This window comes from Hibiscus syriacus, unplaced genomic scaffold (assembly GCF_006381635.1).
Source record: "Hibiscus syriacus cultivar Baekdansim isolate YM2019G1 unplaced genomic scaffold, ASM638163v2 tig00016212_pilon, whole genome shotgun sequence".
NCBI classification, from domain to species: Eukaryota; Viridiplantae; Streptophyta; class Magnoliopsida; order Malvales; family Malvaceae; genus Hibiscus; species Hibiscus syriacus.
The window spans coordinates 1,153,962-1,173,390 of NW_024062384.1; the positions used below are offsets into that span (position 1 = coordinate 1,153,962).

General features: G+C 33.3%; 1 pseudogene; it reads left to right on the forward strand.

The window, feature by feature from the left end:
- The first annotated feature begins 11,147 nt into the window (after positions 1 to 11,147).
- Positions 11,148 to 13,376, forward strand: LOC120208312 (annotated as a pseudogene).
- Positions 13,377 to 19,429: the final 6,053 nt, after the last annotated feature.

Genomic DNA, 19,429 nt, shown 5'->3' on the forward strand with positions numbered 1-19,429 from the left:
AATTCAATTTTTGTTGGTTTTCCTTCAATTCACGTCGATTTGGTCACCCTTTTTGACACCTCTCACACCATCGTGTTCCTTGCATCGTTCCGAGTCCTCCGTTTCTCCGTCGTCGTCGGCGCGTGGAGGGGTGAGGAAGTCAAAGTTTACGATGTTTCGGAATCGAGCTCTCTGTCGTTCAAAATTTTGAGCCGAGCTTAGTAAGTGTCTCAAAATGCATGAAAATATTTTTAGAATTTTTTCTAGAATTTTTAGGGGCTCCAGGGACGCAGCACGCACCCCCACGTGCCACCCCTACGCATGGGGGAGGTTCACAAAACAGTTGGGGCAGATTTGAACCGGTCCGACCCGGTTTGACTGGTCTGACCCGACCCGTTGACTGACCGTTGATCGCGTTGATTGTTGACCGGACCTTTGATCGGCGTTTACTGACCGTTGACTTTTTTCGGATATACCAATCCTGACATTTTTCGACGTCTTGAGTCCGTCTTTGGGGTCTGTTTCACCAAATTCGTACTTGGTAAGCTGTTTTTCACTGAGTTTTCATCCGATTCAATCCGTTTTTCAGAATTAAACTCTGTTTTTATGAAATTTCTATTGCTATGTATTTGAGGAATTATTGGAAGTTGAATTAAAGATCGAGGACATTCGAATGAAATTTATATGGTCGATCAGTATGGCACGAAAATCGAAGTAATACATTACTACATTTTTCTTCTTTATGAAACATGTTGGTATTGGTAAATGCAAGAATGAACATGTTTGGTCTCATTTGGGTATTTAATTAATTCATACACTCGATATGAATGCGGTAAAAATTCGATAACTAAATACGACTCGGATGACTAATATAAGAAATTGAGGGATTGTTAGAATAAAATTACAAGTTCTGTGATTTTGATAAAGGAATCAGCCCTGGATATGTAACTTATAATTTATGTCATCAAAGGTTAAATGTTGAAGGTACTCGGATGAGAAATTATGAGAATACTTCGGTTTGGTAAAATTACAAAAATACCCTTATGTTGTAAAATGACAAGAATTGTCCCTGAAAGTTAAGTAATAACTCTGAAAAGACATATTGATCAGATAAAACTACAGACGTGCATACGAAATGCTAGTTTTACTTAAAAGATTTGGATAACTGGTTTTTAACCCCAAGAGGATTTGTGCAAGATACTAGAAGTCTGTTAAGGAATCATTTCAAGATCAGATAATGTTCGGGAAAGCAATTAACCATAGGATATCTAAATTATAATTATTTTCGTTAAGAGTTAATTCCGAAATTATCTGGTTAAGAAATTACGAAAATGCCCTTGAGAGGTAAAAAAATAGTCCGAGTTGACCATGAACGAGAAAGTACTTTGAGGATTTGTACTTAACTCGATAAATTACAGATTTCGTTATTAAGATCATGACTTTGTATAGAAAATTCTTGGTAACCTGTTGTAACATCTGAGAAGGCACTTGACCCGAAAATCTCTGAGTTATGAATAAATACCTGAATAATAATTTATCGAGGGTGATATTTTGTCAGAATAGTTCGAAGGGACAGGCATAAATGATAAGTTTGACTTTAATAATAAGATCGGATGGAATAAATTATTATAATACAATGGATCTGTAAAATGACTAAAATACCCCGGGAATGGAAATGACCAAGAATATCACCAAACTCAGGAATGACTGGATATCCTCGAGCTATGAAATTAATGGAATAATATTGAGCACCAGAATGGCCAAAATACTCTTATGGCCTAGACTAAGTAGATGTTTTGGATTAATTAAGGAATCAAGTAAATATGGGTGTTGTACTACCCTTAAAAGTTATGGAACACAACTTAAGTGAGCTGATAAACCTTAATGATATGTCAGTACCTAAACGTTAATTATGCGTGTTCGTCTTCTCAAGTTTGGCTCGATGATAATTATGAAAATATTCAGCTCAACTCAACTTTAGATCTCATTCGGTACTAAGAAGTGGATATTCGTTAGACAAATAAACTGCGAATACCAAATTGAACTGAACGGAAATATAATATGTAACGAAAATCAGAAATGTCCGAATTACTCTGTAAAACTCTGAAGTAACCGAGATAGACTTGGCTAATAAGTGATTTGGATGAGTTTGGGAATGCTAATGAACTTACATGACGTACTGTTCTTATGAGTCATAAACTACAAATCAAGCACGTCAGCATTTTATGATATTGTGGAAGCGTGTAAATGAAATAAAGACATTAGAAGATTATTCAACGATGATTCCGAAGATGATCTATGGACAAGAATTTGTGGTATTTAAGAGTAAATAACCTAGAAGGATAATGAATTAACCAGTCGACAAGCATTAGTTCTGGGAGTTATTCATCTGGAGTTGTTCGATAATTCAATCAATCGACATAGATTGTAAACGTTCTGAATCTTCGTTTTCCCTTATCAGCTCAAATCACTCTGGGCATATCTGAAAACACAAGTAACTCATATGTAAAGGATTCTGAATACCCTTATGATTACGTTGAGCTTCCGAAAAATGTACGAATAAGATAGGATCCTGATAAATCATATTTTGAATAACTGATGATTATGTCAGTTAATGAACTCTTCCAATAGTGATTATAACTTCCGACATTCTATCGGTAAACTGAAAATCAGTGTTTCTTCGCCCAATAAAAGATTATCCAATATCTCTAAATAATATCTGGAAACTTTAGTGTGTTCCCTACTCACATGAATATTTTATCTGATTTTCGATTTGAGTTCTGTTCTGACATCTGATCTGAAATCTGTTCTAATTCCTGACCTGGATTCTGTTCTGATATTTGATCTGAATTATGTTTTGTTTTCTGATATCTCCGTTTATTGACGGAAAATGTTTTACTTGGGGGTATTGTTGAAGGGTTTATATATGCAGGTTCCTCGACTTTGTGCTCTGAGCCTTGTTGTTGTTCAGGGGTGATATATGCATGTTCCTTGGCTTTGTGCTCAGGGCCTTACTGTCGTGCAGGGGGTTTATGGTTTTGTGGAACCTATATGGTTTTTGATAAATAAAAATATGTCTTAAAAAAGATCTGTATCTTTTCACTGGTTTTGAGGGAACATACTAGATAACCTATTCTGATCTCCTGAACTCAGTCATCTGAAATATTTCTCTGAACTGAAAGCTCGATGTCAGTTACTACCTGAAATATCAGTAGGATTTCCACTCAACATAAAGATCTGTAGATGTATGAACCGATAAGGAAATATATGTTTATCTGTATCTGCATGTTCTTCAGCATCATCTGGTAGTTCTGTATAATTGAGCTTTCCAAAGCTCACTCTGTTACTCATCTTTTTAGGTTAAAGGATTTTACCAGTGCATCTATCGACAACAGTAAAGGAATTATTCTGGTGTTTCTTGCATAGTTTGATACATGTGATTATGGGGCATGTAGATTGTATTTTGTTTTATATCTGAGTCTGAAAACCCATTTTATTTCTGCATACCGATAAATCATTTTATTAGTTACATGTTTTGACAAAAGTTTTAAATTTCTGCTATTTTTACGGTGAGTCACTCCGGTGGCCCTAATGTGACATTCCAGATCAGATCGGGTTACCCGCATCGCCCTGAGGGGTTACATTTAGTGGTATCAAAGCTATGGTTGAGTTAAATTTTTCAAGATAGACCGACCGGTCGAATTTCAAAAAGATGTATGATCAGTACATGCCCTTAGACTACAATCGTACTTCTTTGAGCTGGAACTCCAAGGTTGAGTCCCTATCTGTAACGAGAAAACCTAAGTTTTTTATCCGTTAAGGCTCTACCTTTGCATAAAGGAATACCAGTAACATTTATCTAAATTCTATAAAGTACCTCACATGCCATGTGAGAGTTACTTATCTGAGAAATTCTGACCCGACTCCGGAAATGAAATTGGGATATGCTCTGCTCTATGAGCCTATTCTCGTAACCAATACTGAATTAATTCCTCCAGGAAATTTTCGTTTGGATTCTTTTATTGAAATGAGGAAAAGTTCTGATAAGAATGTATGCTCAACTGGTTAACGATTAGTGGAGGATCCGTATTTTTATAAAAGCTACTAGAAGATATGGAAGAATTGATGGAATTTTTATTTCTGCAATTCTGTGACATGAATTAATTTCGAGGACGAAATTCTTTTAAGGAGAGGAGATTGTCACACCCCAATTTAGGGGTTAAAATTAAGAAATTATAAATTATAGATTTTAATTGGTATTTTGGAATAAATTGAGGATTAAATTGTAAAATTTCAAAGTTGGCATACCATTTTAGGAAGTGCAGGAAATTTAGTGAGCAAATTCATAGTTTACCCATCTTTTATATGATGAATTATAAACCCCCTTCTCCTGTAAGTTTCTGCAGAATTGTTTTCATTTTCCTTTCCCCTCAACCCTTCTTTAAGATCCGATCTATGCACCGTCCGGCCACCGTTTGACGAACCGAAACCACCATCGTATTCGTTGTCGACCGATGAACAAAACCCCTTAAACCTCTCGTCGTGAATCGGTATCGTTCGTTGTTAATTTCAATCGAAAGTATCATCGATTTTAACTCTATTTTCGTTGGTTTTCCGTCAATTCACGTCGATCCGACCACCCTTTTTCGACACCTCCCACACCATCGTGTTTCTGGCATCATTCCGAGTCCATCGGTGTCCTCCGTGTCTCAATCGTCGTTTGCGTGTAGAGGGGTGAGGATATCAAAGTTTACGATGTTTCGAAATCGAGCTCTCCGCCGTTCAAAATTTTGAACCGAGCTTAGTAAGTGTCTCAAAATGCATGAAAATATTTTTAGAAATTTTTTTGGAATTTTTAGGGGCTCCGGGGACGTCACATGCACCCCCACAAGCTGTCCCTACGCGTGGGGGAGGTTCACAAAACAGTTGGTACATATTTGAACCGGTCCAACCCAACCCGACCCAACTGCGCGACTCGACCTGTTGACCCACTGACCGTTGACCACGCTGACCACCGTTGACCGTTGATCGGACCTTTGACTGGCGTTGACCTACCGTTGATTTTTTCTGGTATACATATCCTAACGTTTTTCGACGTCTTGAGTCTGTTTTTTTGGGTCTGTTTCTCCAAATTCGAACCTGGTAAGTTGTTTTTCACTGATTTATCATATGATACGATCAATTTTTTAGAATTAAGCTCCGTTTTTTTATGAAATTTCTATTGTTATATATTGAGGAAATATTGGAAGTGAAATTAAAGATCGATGACATTCGAATGGAATTTATATGGTCGATCAGTATTGTACGAAAATTGAGGTAATACATTACTACCTTTCCCTGCTTTATGAAACATGTTGGTATTGGTAAATGCATGAATGCACATGTTTGGTCTCATTTGGGTATTTAATTAATCCATACACTCGATATGAATGCGGGAAAAATTTGGTAACTGAATACGACTCGGATGACTAATATAAGAAATTGAGGGATTGTTAGAATAAAATTACAAGTTCTGTGATTTTGATAAAGGAATCAGCCCTGGATATGTAACTTATAATTTATTTCATCAAAGGTTAAATGTTAAAGGCACTCGGATGAGAAATTATGAGAATACTCCGGTTTGGTAAAATTACTAAAATACACGTATGTTGTAAAATGACAAGAATTGTCTCAGGAAGTTGAGTAATAACTCTGAAAAGACATATTGATCAGATAAAGCTACAGACGTACATACGAAATGCTAGTTTTGCTTAGAAGATTTGGATAAATGGTTTTTAACCCCAAGAGGGTTTGTGCAAGATACTAGAAGTCTATTAAGGAATCATTTCATGATCAGATAATGTTCGGGAAAGCAATTAACCATAGGATCTATAAATTATAATTATTTTCATTAAGAGTTAATACCGAAATTATATGGTTAAGAAATTACGAAAATGCCCTTGATAGGTAAAAAATAGTCCGAGTTGACCATGAACGAGAAAGTACTTTGAGGATTCGTACTTAACTCGATAAATTACAGATTTCGTTATTAAGATCCTGTCTTTGTATAGAAAATTCCTGGTAAGCTGTTGTAACATCTGAGAAGGCACTTGACCTGAAAATCTCTTAGTTATAAATAAATACCTAAATAATAATTTATCGAGTGTGATATTTTGTCAGAATAGTTCGAAGGGACTGACATAAATGATAAGTTTAACTTTAATAATAAGATTGGACGAAATAAATTATTGTAATACAATGGATCTATAAAATGACTAAAATACCCCTGAAATGGAAATGACCAAGAATATCACCAAACTCATGAATGATTGGATATCCTCGAGCTCTGAAATTAATGGAATAATACTGAGGACTAGAATGACCACAATACTCTTATGGCTAGACTAAGTAGATGTTTTGGATTAATTAAGGAATCCAAGTAAATATGAGTGTTGTACTACCCTTAAAAGTTATGGAACACAACTTAAGTGAGCCGATCAACCTTAATGATATGTCAGTACCTGAACGACATAGATATTACTTGAATGCGTGTTCGTCTTCTCAAGTTTGGCTCGATGATAATTATGAAAGTATTCAGCTCAACTCAACTTTAGATCGCATTCGGTAGTAAGAAGTGGATATACGTTAGACAAATCAATTGCGAATACCAAATTGAACTGAACGGAAGTATAATATGTAACGAAATTCAGAAATGTTTGAATTACTCTGGAAAACTCTGAAGTAACCGAGATAGACTTGACTAATAAGTGATTTGGATGAGTTTAGAAATGCTAATGAACTTACATGATGTATTGTTCTTCTGAGTCATGAACTACAAATCAAGCACGTCAGCATTTCATGATATTGTGGAAGCGTGTAAATAAAATAAAGACATTGGAAGATCTATTCAACGATGATTCCGAAGATGATCTATGGACAAGAATTTATGGTATTTAAGTGTAAATAACCTGAAAGGATAATGAATTGACTAGTCGACAAGCATTAGTTCTGGGAGTTATTCATCTGGAGTTGTTCGATAATCCAATCAATTGACATAGATTGTAAAGTTTCTGAATCTTCGTTCTCTTTTATCAGGTCAAATCACTCTGGGCATATTTGAAAACACAAGTAACTCATATGTAAATGATTCTGAATACCCTTATGATTACGTTGAGCTTCCGAAAAATGTACGAATAAGATAGGATCCTGATAAATAATATTTTGAATAAATGATGATTCTGTTAGTTAATGAACTCTTTCAATAGTGATTCTAACTTCCGACATTCTCGGTAAACTGAAGATCCGTATTTCTCTGCCCAATAATATTATCCAATATCTCTGAATAATATCTGGAAACTCTAGTGTGTTCCCTACTCACATGAATATTTTATCTGATTTCCGATTTGAGTTATGTTCTGATATCTGATCTGAAATCTGTTTTGATTTCTTACCTGGATTCTGTTCTGAGTTATGTTCTGATATCTGATCTGAAATCTGTTTTGATTTCTTACCTGGATTCTGTTCTGATATCTGATCTGAATTATGTTTTGTTTTTTGATATCTCCGTTTATTGACAGAAAATGTTTTATTTGGGGGTATTGTTGGAGGGTTTATATCTGCAGGTTCCTCATTTTTGTGCTCAGGGCCTTACTGTTGTGCAGGGGGTGATATATGCATGTTCCTCGGTTTTGTGCTCAGGGCCTTATTATTTTGCAGGGGGTGTATGGTTTTGTGGAACCTACACATTATGATGTGTTCGGTTGGAGGGATTACTATGGTTTTTGATAAATAAAAATATGTTTTAAAAAAAGATCTGTATCTTTTCACTGGTTTTGAGGGAACACACTAGATAACCTATTATGATCTCCTGAACTCAGTCATCCAAAATATTTCTCTGAACTGAAAGCTCACTGTCTGTTACTACCTGAAATATCAGTAGGATTTCCACTCAACATAAAGATCTGTAGATGTCTGAACCGATAAGGAAATATATGTTTATTTGTATTTGCACGTTCTTCAGCATTATCTGGTAGTTCTATATTAATGTGCTTTCCAAAACTCACTATGTTACTCATCTTTTCAGGTTAGAAGGATTTTACCAGTGCATCTATCGACATCAGTAAAGGAATTATTCTGCCGTTGCTCGCAGAATATGGTACATGTGATTAGGGGACATGTAGATTATATTTTATTTTATATATGAGTCTGAAAACCCGTTTTATTTATGCATACTGATAAATCATTTTATTAGTTACATGTTTTGACAAAGTTTTAAATTTTTCGCTATTTTACAGTGGGTCGCTCCGGTGGCCCTAATGTGACACTCCAGATCGGATCGGGTTACCCGCATCGGTCTGAGGGGGTTACATAAACTATCAATTTTGGTATGTTTTAATATATAAATTTTAAAACGTTTAGTTTTATTTCGTTTTAGTATCTCGCCGTAAAAAAAATCAACGTTGCTGCAACTTTTTATGGGGAAATTGTATTCTTCCATTACTCATTATCTTTTCACTCTTATTTGGTATTAAAATTTAAAAAAATCAATTAACTACTTAACTTTCAAATTATTTTATTTTAATCACTCTGATTTTTTATTAATATTTTTTTGACATGACTTTTTATTATTTATTAATATATAATTAAAAATAAAAATAAATTTGAAAGTTAGAGTAATTAATTAGAAGTAATTCGAAAGTTAAGTAATTAACTAAAAAAGTTTAAATTTTAGTGACCAAAATAGGAGTAAGAAGATAATTGAGTGATGAATGAATATAATTTACCCATAAAAATGTGTCACGTGCAATTACCCATTAAAATTTAAAGGCGAGGTATTAAAAAAACAAAAACTAAACATTATGTATAACTTAAAAAAATAAAGTTTAGGTATTAAAACATATAAAATTAATAATTTAAGTATTAAACCTGTAATTTACCCATAATATAATGTTACAATACGAGAAAATTAATTAAAGTATAATAAAATATGTACATAAGATATAAAATATGTCAGAATTAGTACATCCAACCTCGATCAGATTCTAAAATAAGGTGGATTTCACATAAATTCATCCTCAAAAATTATCTGCATTCATTTTGACCCTTGATATAAGGGGAAAAAACCTTTAATCAAATTGGATCAAACTTGTCAAAGTCGAGAAAAATACCATATCTGTAAATCAATAATTTTAAATTTGTCCTCAGTAATTTATCTCTGTAATTTAGTTAAACATTGTACTGTTAAAATTAGGACTGAAAAGTTTATAATTAAAAAATAAAGAACTACATTCAATTAAATATGCATAATTCAGGGACCAATAAAATAGTTTGACCAAGAAAAACAAAGACCAAGTGTTATCTTCAAAGAATAGTCGATAAGGAAACTGAAATGAAAACGTAGAAAGGGAGTGGAATTTGTGGGGCTGCCATGGAAGTGCTAACAAGCTACTCTGCTACTTCTTCATATCCTCGTTTCGCTTTGTATAACCCCAATAAGCCATCTTCTTAACATTCAAGCCCATCATCATTTCTCCGGTAAAGTTTCATCTTTACGAGGAATATCCAATCGCTGCTTTGAAATGAAAAACGTAGAAAGGGAGTGGAATTTGTGGGGCTGCCATGGAAGTGCTAACAAGCTACTCTGCTACTTCTTCATATCCTCGTTTCGCTTTGTATAACCCCAATAAGCCATCTTCTTAACATTCAAGCCCATCATCATTTCTCCGGTAAAGTTTTCATCTTTACGAGGAATATCCAATCGCTGCTTTCTTATGTAGAATTAACGATTGAATGTTTTTATCGTAATTAAAGTTAATAGAATGAGAAATGGCTTCTGAGTTGGAAAGATTATGACTTGAACTGTTCGAACCGACGATGTTCTAGTAGCAACGGTGCTATTGGCGACCGAGTTACGACTTGGTCTGCAAGTTTTGATTTTGATTCTGTGGCTGTTTTGGTAGTTGGATTGATTTAGAACTGGAGTTTCCCCCTATTTGATGGGGTTCGGTTGCATTTTCTATTGGCAGTTTATGTTTCATGAATTGTGTTGCTTGGAAAGATTTCTGATCACATCATCAGTGTGAAGTTTTGGCAATGGAGATTGCATGCCATAAAATGAACGACCTTTTATTTTCATCAAATGTTATTCAGGAATTGATTCTTTCTCTCAAACTGAATTTTGTATGGATGTGTGAATTACTTGCAGGTTCATCCATGGAAATCTTTTCCTGGACGGAACATTGAAGCTCGATTATTGTGTCGGATCTTGTATAAAAGGACTAATCTCGATGAGTCTGGAAGATGCGGCGGTTCTGATGCACATTCTAAACCTTTTTCTGGTTTTGCATATTAGGTAGACTGAAAAAACCTTTCCATCTCAGTCTGGTTCCTTTGCATTAAGGCATGGACACCCGCTTCGATCCTGGAAGACGGGTAGTCATCAAAAGGTGACGAGCCATTCACAAAAATAAGACAACATATCTCGGTTGTTTTGTTTGCTTAGTCACTGCTATGTTGCTGGTTACTTCAGCTTCCGTTGCTCTAAGCAGCCCACCGTCGTGTAAGTTATATTTTATGTAAATAGTCCATGGGCTACATGGGTTTCTTTTGTTTAGATTTTCATACCAATTCTTTTATTGTACAGGGGCGATTCTGAAGATAATCTTCTCTTCTTAGAGGCATGGAGAACGATAGACCGTGCATATATTGAAAAAACTTTCAATGGACAAAGTTGGTTTCGTTACAGAGAAGATGCGCTTCGAAAGAACGATGAACAATAGAGAAGAGACATGTATATAGAATATCTTTAGCATTTTACAGTTTGTAGTTTGCTGCAACTAGATTAATATGCATCGTTAGGTCTGAATTGCTGAGTCCTTTTTATTTATCATTATCTCTCATACAAGTTCAATGTTTACCGGGTGATTCATTCAATCTTGTAATTGTTTTATTAAGAGATATTATATCATCTGCTTGTTGCGTTGTACGTTTTACTTGTAATCGTTATCCTCACTTTTAAGTTATATTTACATATTTTCTTGCAGACACGGCTATAAGGAAGATGCTTGCCACACTGAATGATCCTTTCACTAGGTTTCTAGAGCCGGAGAAGTTCAAAAGTTTGCGGTATGGGGCTGTTTTCTTCCTCTATCTCTCTTATATCTCCACAACTGTATTCTAGCCTGAATATCATGGTAGCTATCATTAAACATTGAAAATTTTGGTTGATATCAGTTTCTGTAAAATATCTTATATTTTCTGAAGGCAGTCTGGAATCAAGGGTCTCTAACAGGTGTAGGCTATCGATAGGTTACCCAACTGGATCCGAAGGATCACAAGCCGGGCTCGTTGTTATTCAGCTGCTCCTGGGGGACTGCAAATCAGGCTGGCATTTCGTCTGGGGATATTATCTTGCAAATAGATAATACAAGCACAGAAAGCATGGGCATCTATGATGCAGCAGAGAGATTGCAGTAAGTGTGTTGCTCTCTTCGGTTGAAACGAAATCAACTTTCATCTAGATTTCGTATTGAAGAAATCTTATGCGGCTGTCATAGAGATATTTCCTTCCATTTTTGTATGTATTTGTGTCTCGATTTGTCTGTTCTTTTTCAGTTATTAATATTATGCTCTACTTTTTGACTAAACTACAGGGGACCAGAAGGAAGTTCAGTGGAATTAACAATTCAAAGTGGGCCTATAATGAAGCACTTAGCTCTCACGTAAGTGTTTCATTCGAATGCCTTATGCATTTGAACTCGATATATTAGTAACATTACTGATGTTCTTTGATTCAGCATCCTAAAATGTGTGTCAGTTCCATTATTATACTTTCCAAATTAAGTGAGGTGGAAAATGGGAATATGGATTTTGTCATTTTTATTCCTAGTATCCCCTTCTGCTCCTTGTAATAAGAACGACAAAATATTTTACCTGTTCTTTCTTCTTGTTCTATTTTGTACCTATTTCGGGAAGATTTAAGATTGACCCATTGGCGACTACAATTTTTAGGCGAGCAAAAGTTTCACTGAACCCTGTAAAGTTGAGGCTATGCGAGGTCCTGGTTCAGAAAAGAGCTACCCCAGAATCGGTTTATATTAAGCTAACATCATTCAACAAAATGCTTCTGGTAAGTGGAGATATTGACTGCAAATACTCTTCTTTTTGTCTATGATTTGGGCTGAAGCCATGGAACTGTATGCCGTATAGTTTTGATTTCATACACATTATACTTCTGAATGCGTCTAATTTTGTATACATACAAACTCTTTCATTTTCTTTATATTTGTGTTTTCTTTTGTTCACCTTTTTCTAGTTTCGTTGTGCCTCTTTTCAGTGCCATTTGCAGCATCTTTGGTTGTAGGACTTCTCGGAGAAACCCTCCTGTTGTTTAGTTTTATATATAGAATATAAAGAGTTTGCATTTCCTGTAGCTTCTGTCAAGGAAGCGATCGATGCTTTAAGGAGTAATAGTGTTAATGCCTTTGTGTTAGACTTCGTGATAATAGGTAATTTTCTTTCGACATGATCCATTTTAAACTTGCTCTTAAGGCAGGCTTTCTAAAAGATTAAATTTGCTGCAGCGGCGGGCTTTTCCCAGAAGGCATTGAAACTGCAAAGATCTGGTAAGTTAAACTCTTGAAAGGGAACGGTTCTTGAAAGGGAACGGTTCTTTTATCCATGGCTTATGTTATCATCATTAACTTTTTTCGAACAGGTTAGACGAAGGCGTGATTGTCTACATTTGTGATAATCGTGGTGTTCGAGATATATATGACACTGATGGAAGCTCTGCAATAGCAGCTTCTGAACCTCTAGCTGTCCTGGTAAGCCCGGTTATTCCGACCAGCTTGATTTAATTTATGTATGTCTGAACGAGTGAGAGAGGAAGGACCATGATCTCAATCATTGAAATCTCCATTAGGTGAATAAGGGCACTGCAAGTGCGAGTGAAATTTTAGCAAGTGCATTGAAAGATAATAAGCGTGCTGTATTGTTCGGAGAACCGACATATGGGAAAGGGTAATTTACTCTTCCATCTTCTACAGTGTTTAAACAAGCATGCCACCCTATATTCTTCTAGATACTAACCGGAATGATGCATTCCACAACTGCAGTAAGATTCAGTCGGTTTTTCAGCTATCTGATGGTTCCGGATTGGCTGTTACAGTAGCTCGTTACGAGACAACTGCACATAACGATATTGACAAGGTTTATGTCTGATCTCTAGGTCTCTCTTTGCTCTTTTCGCACGACCATTGTTTCATCTGTTATTCCATGTAGGTTGGCGTGATCCCGGACCATCCTCTGCCGAACTCATTTCTGAAGGACGATGATGGTTTCTGTGGCTGCCTTCAAGACTCTGCATCTGCTCGCTATGTCAATAATGTTCAGCTATTTTCTAGATGATAATTGTGCTTTCTCGGGAAGATTGTGCAATTTGATTAAACTTTTAAAATGATTTTATTTATCTGAATCAATTAAAGAAAGATAAAAGATATATTTACGTAAAAAGAAAAATAAAAAAGAAATGCAATTACTCCTTATCCATGGAAGACGAAGATGAAAAAGAAATGCAATCACTCCTCACTTCTCTCGCCACTTCCGATTCTTCACCACTTGACTTGCAACTATCAATCAGTCCATAGATTTAAATTGCAGTTTCTTACTCACCTTCTTAATAGAAAATAAAATCTCATATCAAATCATTAAGAACTCAAAACTAGCAAGAGAATTAACTAAACTTTCTGCTTCACTTTTTGTGTTGAATTCTTCACAACTAGAATTATACAATGCCAACAAAGCTAATCTTATTTAAGGTGCTTGAAATCTAATAGCTTTTACGCTTTTTATTCGACTCGTACATCAAGTATTACATAAAGATTTCACTGTAAAATCTTTAACATTATTAACTAAATTATTCCATTTTTTGTATAACTTTCAAATAATGTGTATATGCATTGCATAATTCCAAAAAAGAAATAGCTATCACACAAGAGTGTGTCATGTCCAATAGAGTGAGATTAAGACTATGACAAACACCTAGCATATATAAAGCCCTTGGATTTATTTCAAGTAACCTCTTTTAAACCCCTTGGTGTTCCTCTTTCATATTAGAACCATTATTATAACCTTGATCCCTAATATCATTGTTAGAATTTGTAAGCGAAAAATAACCAAAGCGATATCAACATAAAATAAGTCATGCACTGGAGATGAAATTTAACGTGGATCGGTCTTGCCTACCTTCACAGGCGAGATGAACAATAATCTATTATAGATGTAGAGAACACGAAGAGTACAAGTACATGATAACATGTATCCTAAAACTCGGCATAGATATTGAAATCTGGTGTATCCCAAAAACTATCTCAATCTCTACAAAACTATCTTTGCAACATAAACCTCAAAAGTTAAAAAAAATCTCAAAAGAATTACATCTCTCCAAGATAATTCTCTCTAATTAGGTTAAAACATTATCTCTATTTATATAGCCAAATACTTGGTTATCAATAATTCTTATTCCATAAGAATTATTGCCTAAAAATTATAATAAAATCTAACTTAATTACCAATTATAATTTGGGTCAAAATATAACAAATCTCCCCCTTCACCCAAATTTCATAAAAAATTGGTCTTCAACAACTTCAACCTTTATGAAAGCCACATATCCGTTGAAGCATCGTTGTTAAGTCTTCAATAACTTCAATTGTTATGCAATATACATTCAAGTGTCACTAGATCAATCGAGAATTATTTTTGTGCAACTGAAAATTCATTGCTGCAAATTACTCTTGCATGTCTCCAAAATCGCTAATAAAATTTGCAGCAACAAATCCTTCAAAATTTAATAGCCTGGACCATAAAATACAACTTAAGTACCAATTAATACAACTTCAAAATTCCCAAAATTTGGTGTATCCCAAAAACCTCTTTCAATCCCTATAAAACTATCTCTACAACATAAACCTCACAAGTTGTAGAGATTCCAAAAATGATTACATCTCTCCAAAACAATTCTCTTTAATTAGTTTAAGACATTATATATGTTTATAGAGCCAAATATTTGGTCACCAAAAATTCTTATTCCATAAGAATTATTGCCTAAAATAATTACAATAAAATATAACTTAATTAACAATTGTAATTTGGATCAAAATATAACAATTATTAACGTCTAAATCAAGTGACTTGCATACACTTAATAATTCATTAAAAAGGATCAATCTAGATGTATCATTTACATTTAAAAACTCCAAAAAAAACTCATCTATTTTTATTTCATTATTTGACATATTTACACATCGTATTATGGAACTCATTTGTTGTTAATGGCTCACATATGTGGTACAATCAAGGATAACATAAAAATATTTTGCCTCTTTAATAATCCTTATTATAGATGTATTAACACTATGGGCCAAAAGAGAAATTTACTCATTTTGAATTTTAGGATACTGGTAATAAATTTCTCGTCTTTGGATACATCTAACATGATATTGCATTATTAAATCAAATTTAGCTATCATTTCAATTAAACCTAAAATAATTATCATTACTATCCTTATAAAGTTTTCCACTAGATCCAGGAAAAGTTAAATTATTTTTTGTAAGATATTTTACAACTGATATTATTCTTATTAAAATTTATCTTCACCGTTCTTTTTCTTTTGAAATTCCTTCTTGCAAATCTTTATCAATACCTTTATTTTTTTAATCTTATTCTTGTTTCATTCCAAATATTAATATTAGTCACATGTTAAATAATATTCTCATGTTGTTTGAGCCTCTCACTCAAGTTCTTCCAATCTTCCATCCCATTGTTTGTTAAAAGAATTTTGTTATTTTGAGAAGTGAATAATTTTCAACAACAACAATTTACTTTATTCACGTGTCTAGAGTAAACCAATCATTTTCTAACATAAGTTTCTCCATTGCTCAACTTTTGATAAAAATAGGAATATGAAAAATGTATAGAAAAACTATCGGTAATATGTAATATGAGATTCAATTCTCTAATGGGCCTTTTTTCAATCAAAATATCTTTGGTTTTAGCATCAAGAACACCCCAATTTCTAGGATCATATATATCAAAATGAGGAATTATGTGCTCATCAATGCCAACATCAATATTTGACTCATCAAGTATATTATTTGAATTAGTAGTATTGTCATGGAGGAAATTATTATCTTTCAACTTTTTATTAGAATGTTCAATATTATCTTCATTTACGTCCGATCTATAATTATCCAAAGACTCTTTTACTCGTTTAAAAAAATCTAAAACTCCCTTTTGTTGTACTAATTCTTGTGTTCATTTTCTTTTTTTTTCTTTTCACTATTGAAAGCATATTTTCACGAAAAAATTATACTTTGAAAATATGAAGTAAAAAATATAGAATGATAGCACTTGAGTCCTCGTCGTTGAAGTTTTGAGACTTCGTCTTACTTTTAGATAAATTAATCGATGATGTAATACACTTTCACTTAAATTATCATACTTAACCAAAAAAACCAAGAAAATATAATTGACAATCATAAAATATAAATATAACAAAAAATTCAGAATATATATAAATAAAATCAAAGTACAATCATAAGTTAATAAAATATATTTACTTTAATTTGGGTGACCTTTATACTTTGTATCTTGATAGATGAATAACACAAAACAGTTGCGACTTTGATTACTTTCTTCTAAAAATTTAATAATTTAATTCACATTTAAACTCGAATATATAATCTCACACTAATAAAAAAAATTCTTTATTTTGAAATTTCACGTTCAAGTTCTAATAAAAATATCAAAATAGAAATACCAGCTTTAAAAAATATAATCCAAACAAAATATCAATATTTTAAGCATACTGTTTTTTATAAAGAGAAGATAATCATTGGACATAAAATGGTCTATTAATTACACTAAAAGGAGAATGGAAAAACTAAGACAATAATAATCACTAATAATGGCTTTTCTTAAAAAAATATAAATTAAATTAATATTCACTTTTAGAAAAGACATTCTGGGTATCTTTTGTCTTTTGTTTCTTGTAACTATCGGCTCCACTTCATTATTGTGGGCCATCCTTTATTTTTATTAATAATACTATCAGTCGATACACTTTATCAAAAAAGTGAATTGTACTTTTAGGTTGCTTTTATAGTTATAATTCTTGGCTTTTGCGTCGTTTAATCAATGAATGACCAGTACCAATGTTCATGAAAAAGCAATTTAAGTCTAATCACTAATTTGTTATAACTTAAAACGAAAAAAAACACTTAAATTTAACTTTTTGTTTGGAGGCCCTGGGCAGGTGTCTCTCCTGCCCAAGCCTAGATGCGGGCCTTACCACCAATAAATATATACACACACATGTCGGTTGATACAACAATACTTTAGAGATATTTTTGGATTTAATGTTACTTAAAATGGTTTAAGAGCATTGTTGGTTTCTTTTAAATTTGAGTTGTATGAGATTTTGAAGACATGAATGTACTTGTATGTTGCATATTACAATGTATTTTATAAGAATGTATGTTGCCAAAATCCAGATTTGCTCTAACAAAATGATGGCTTGACAAATCTTTTGTGTTGTTTTATTGTAGGATATTTGAGTAATCAGCTACTGACTCTTTACTGTAGTATATAAGATTCTCTCTTTTGCTAATTCCAAGTGACAATTCTTAAAATAATATTTTTAATGTTTATAGGAACTCATTAAGTTTAATTAGATTCACATTCAAAAAGGTAAGACACATTCAGTGTGAAATTTTGGGAGTTATTGGACTCTAACGATGGTGGTTGACGATAGTTAGAACGATGGTCGACATAGTGGTCGAAATCTGGGTTCGTTTAGATTGAAGAGAGAAAATGAAGAGAAGAAAGAAGAAAGAAGAAAAAGAATAAAGAAGAAAGAAGGAAATATTGGAAATAAAAAAGAGAGGAAGAGAAAATGAGAATATAATAATAATAAAGAAGGAAATGGGAAAAATGAAAAAAAAAGCTTTTTATTCATATCAAAATCATTTCATTTTTTATAAATTTGATTTTCTATAGGAATTCAAAACTTTGGCGTTTTGGTGTAGGTTTCTATGTCATCATGCCGTTAATTATTTAACGGTATAATTACTAAAATAGAAATAATTCAAAAGTTGAGTGAGTAAATTGAAATTTTTTAAATTTCAATTATCAAAATAAGAAAAAGAAGATAGTTGAGTGATAAATGGTCAAAACAAAGAAAGAAGAAGAAGAATTAAGAAGGAAAGAGGAAAATGAAAAAAATGAAGGAAAAATAGCTTCTTATTTAGGTCAAGCTAACGGTGGGTAAAACGATGGTTAACATCGTGATCAAAATGTGGGTTCGTTCAGATTGAAAAGAGAAAATAAAGAGAAAAAGAGAGGTAGAAGAAGAATAAAGAAGGGAGATGATAAAATGAAAAATAAAATATTTTTTTGTTTAGATCAAAAAGACGTCATTTTTGTTTAAAATTGATTTTCCGTAGGAATTTAAAATTATATCATTTTAGTGTTGATTTCCACGTTATCACGTTGTTAAATAATAGTAGCAATTCGAAAGTTGAGAGAGTAAAATGATTTTTAAATTTCATTGACCAAACTAAGCGTATGAATGATGTAGTTTGCCCTTGTATATTTTGTTGTGTCACATAGATATTGGTGAAAGTTGCGAATTGTAGAAGGTGAGAAACAAGTGTTAGAAAGATCCGGAACCATTGAAATGCCCCTTATTTCTCCTCTCGCCATTGTTAGAGGTACCCTCCTCTTAGCCAAATTTAGCTATGTTTTCAACTTTTTCAAAGAACGAAGGGAACCCAAAGCAGTTTTGGTTTTGCTTTCATTTTTAATGTTTTCTCCACTTGTTGGAGAGATTGTCATCATTGATGTTTATTGTTTCTTTTTCCCTCTCATTGGGTTTATGAATGAAAGGATTTGAACCCCACATTCCTGCCATTGGAACATGCATTATTTTGTTGCAAGATGTTTGCTTCTCTTTCTTGGGACCCTGATTTCTTTGGTCCATTCAAAAGACAGATTCCCCAGATGGTATGTACACAATATCCCTTATTCAATGTTCTAGGATTTTTTATGTTGCAATTCTTAGATATATTTTATGCTTCAATTATCATGTATATGAGAATTGTTTATCAGGGGCTGATGTATATAGCCTTGGAAGACAACAAGTGCATATCTATTATTTTGGGAAAGCTGTTAAATTTAGTTTAATGGGCTAAGGTGAAGTGGAAAAAATAAGGAAATTTATATAAGAGTATTAAAATTCGTAGCTTTGCGAGCTTTAGATGCAAGGTTTTCATTAGACGGAGATTGTGCATTATGTGCAAAATTGATGCTGAGGCCAACATTGTTGAATCGAATCAAAGAATTGCAGGGTAAAGATGAAAGATGTTTGAGAATAATAGAGCAAGTAAAGAAGGAAGAAAATAAAGATTTTGAAG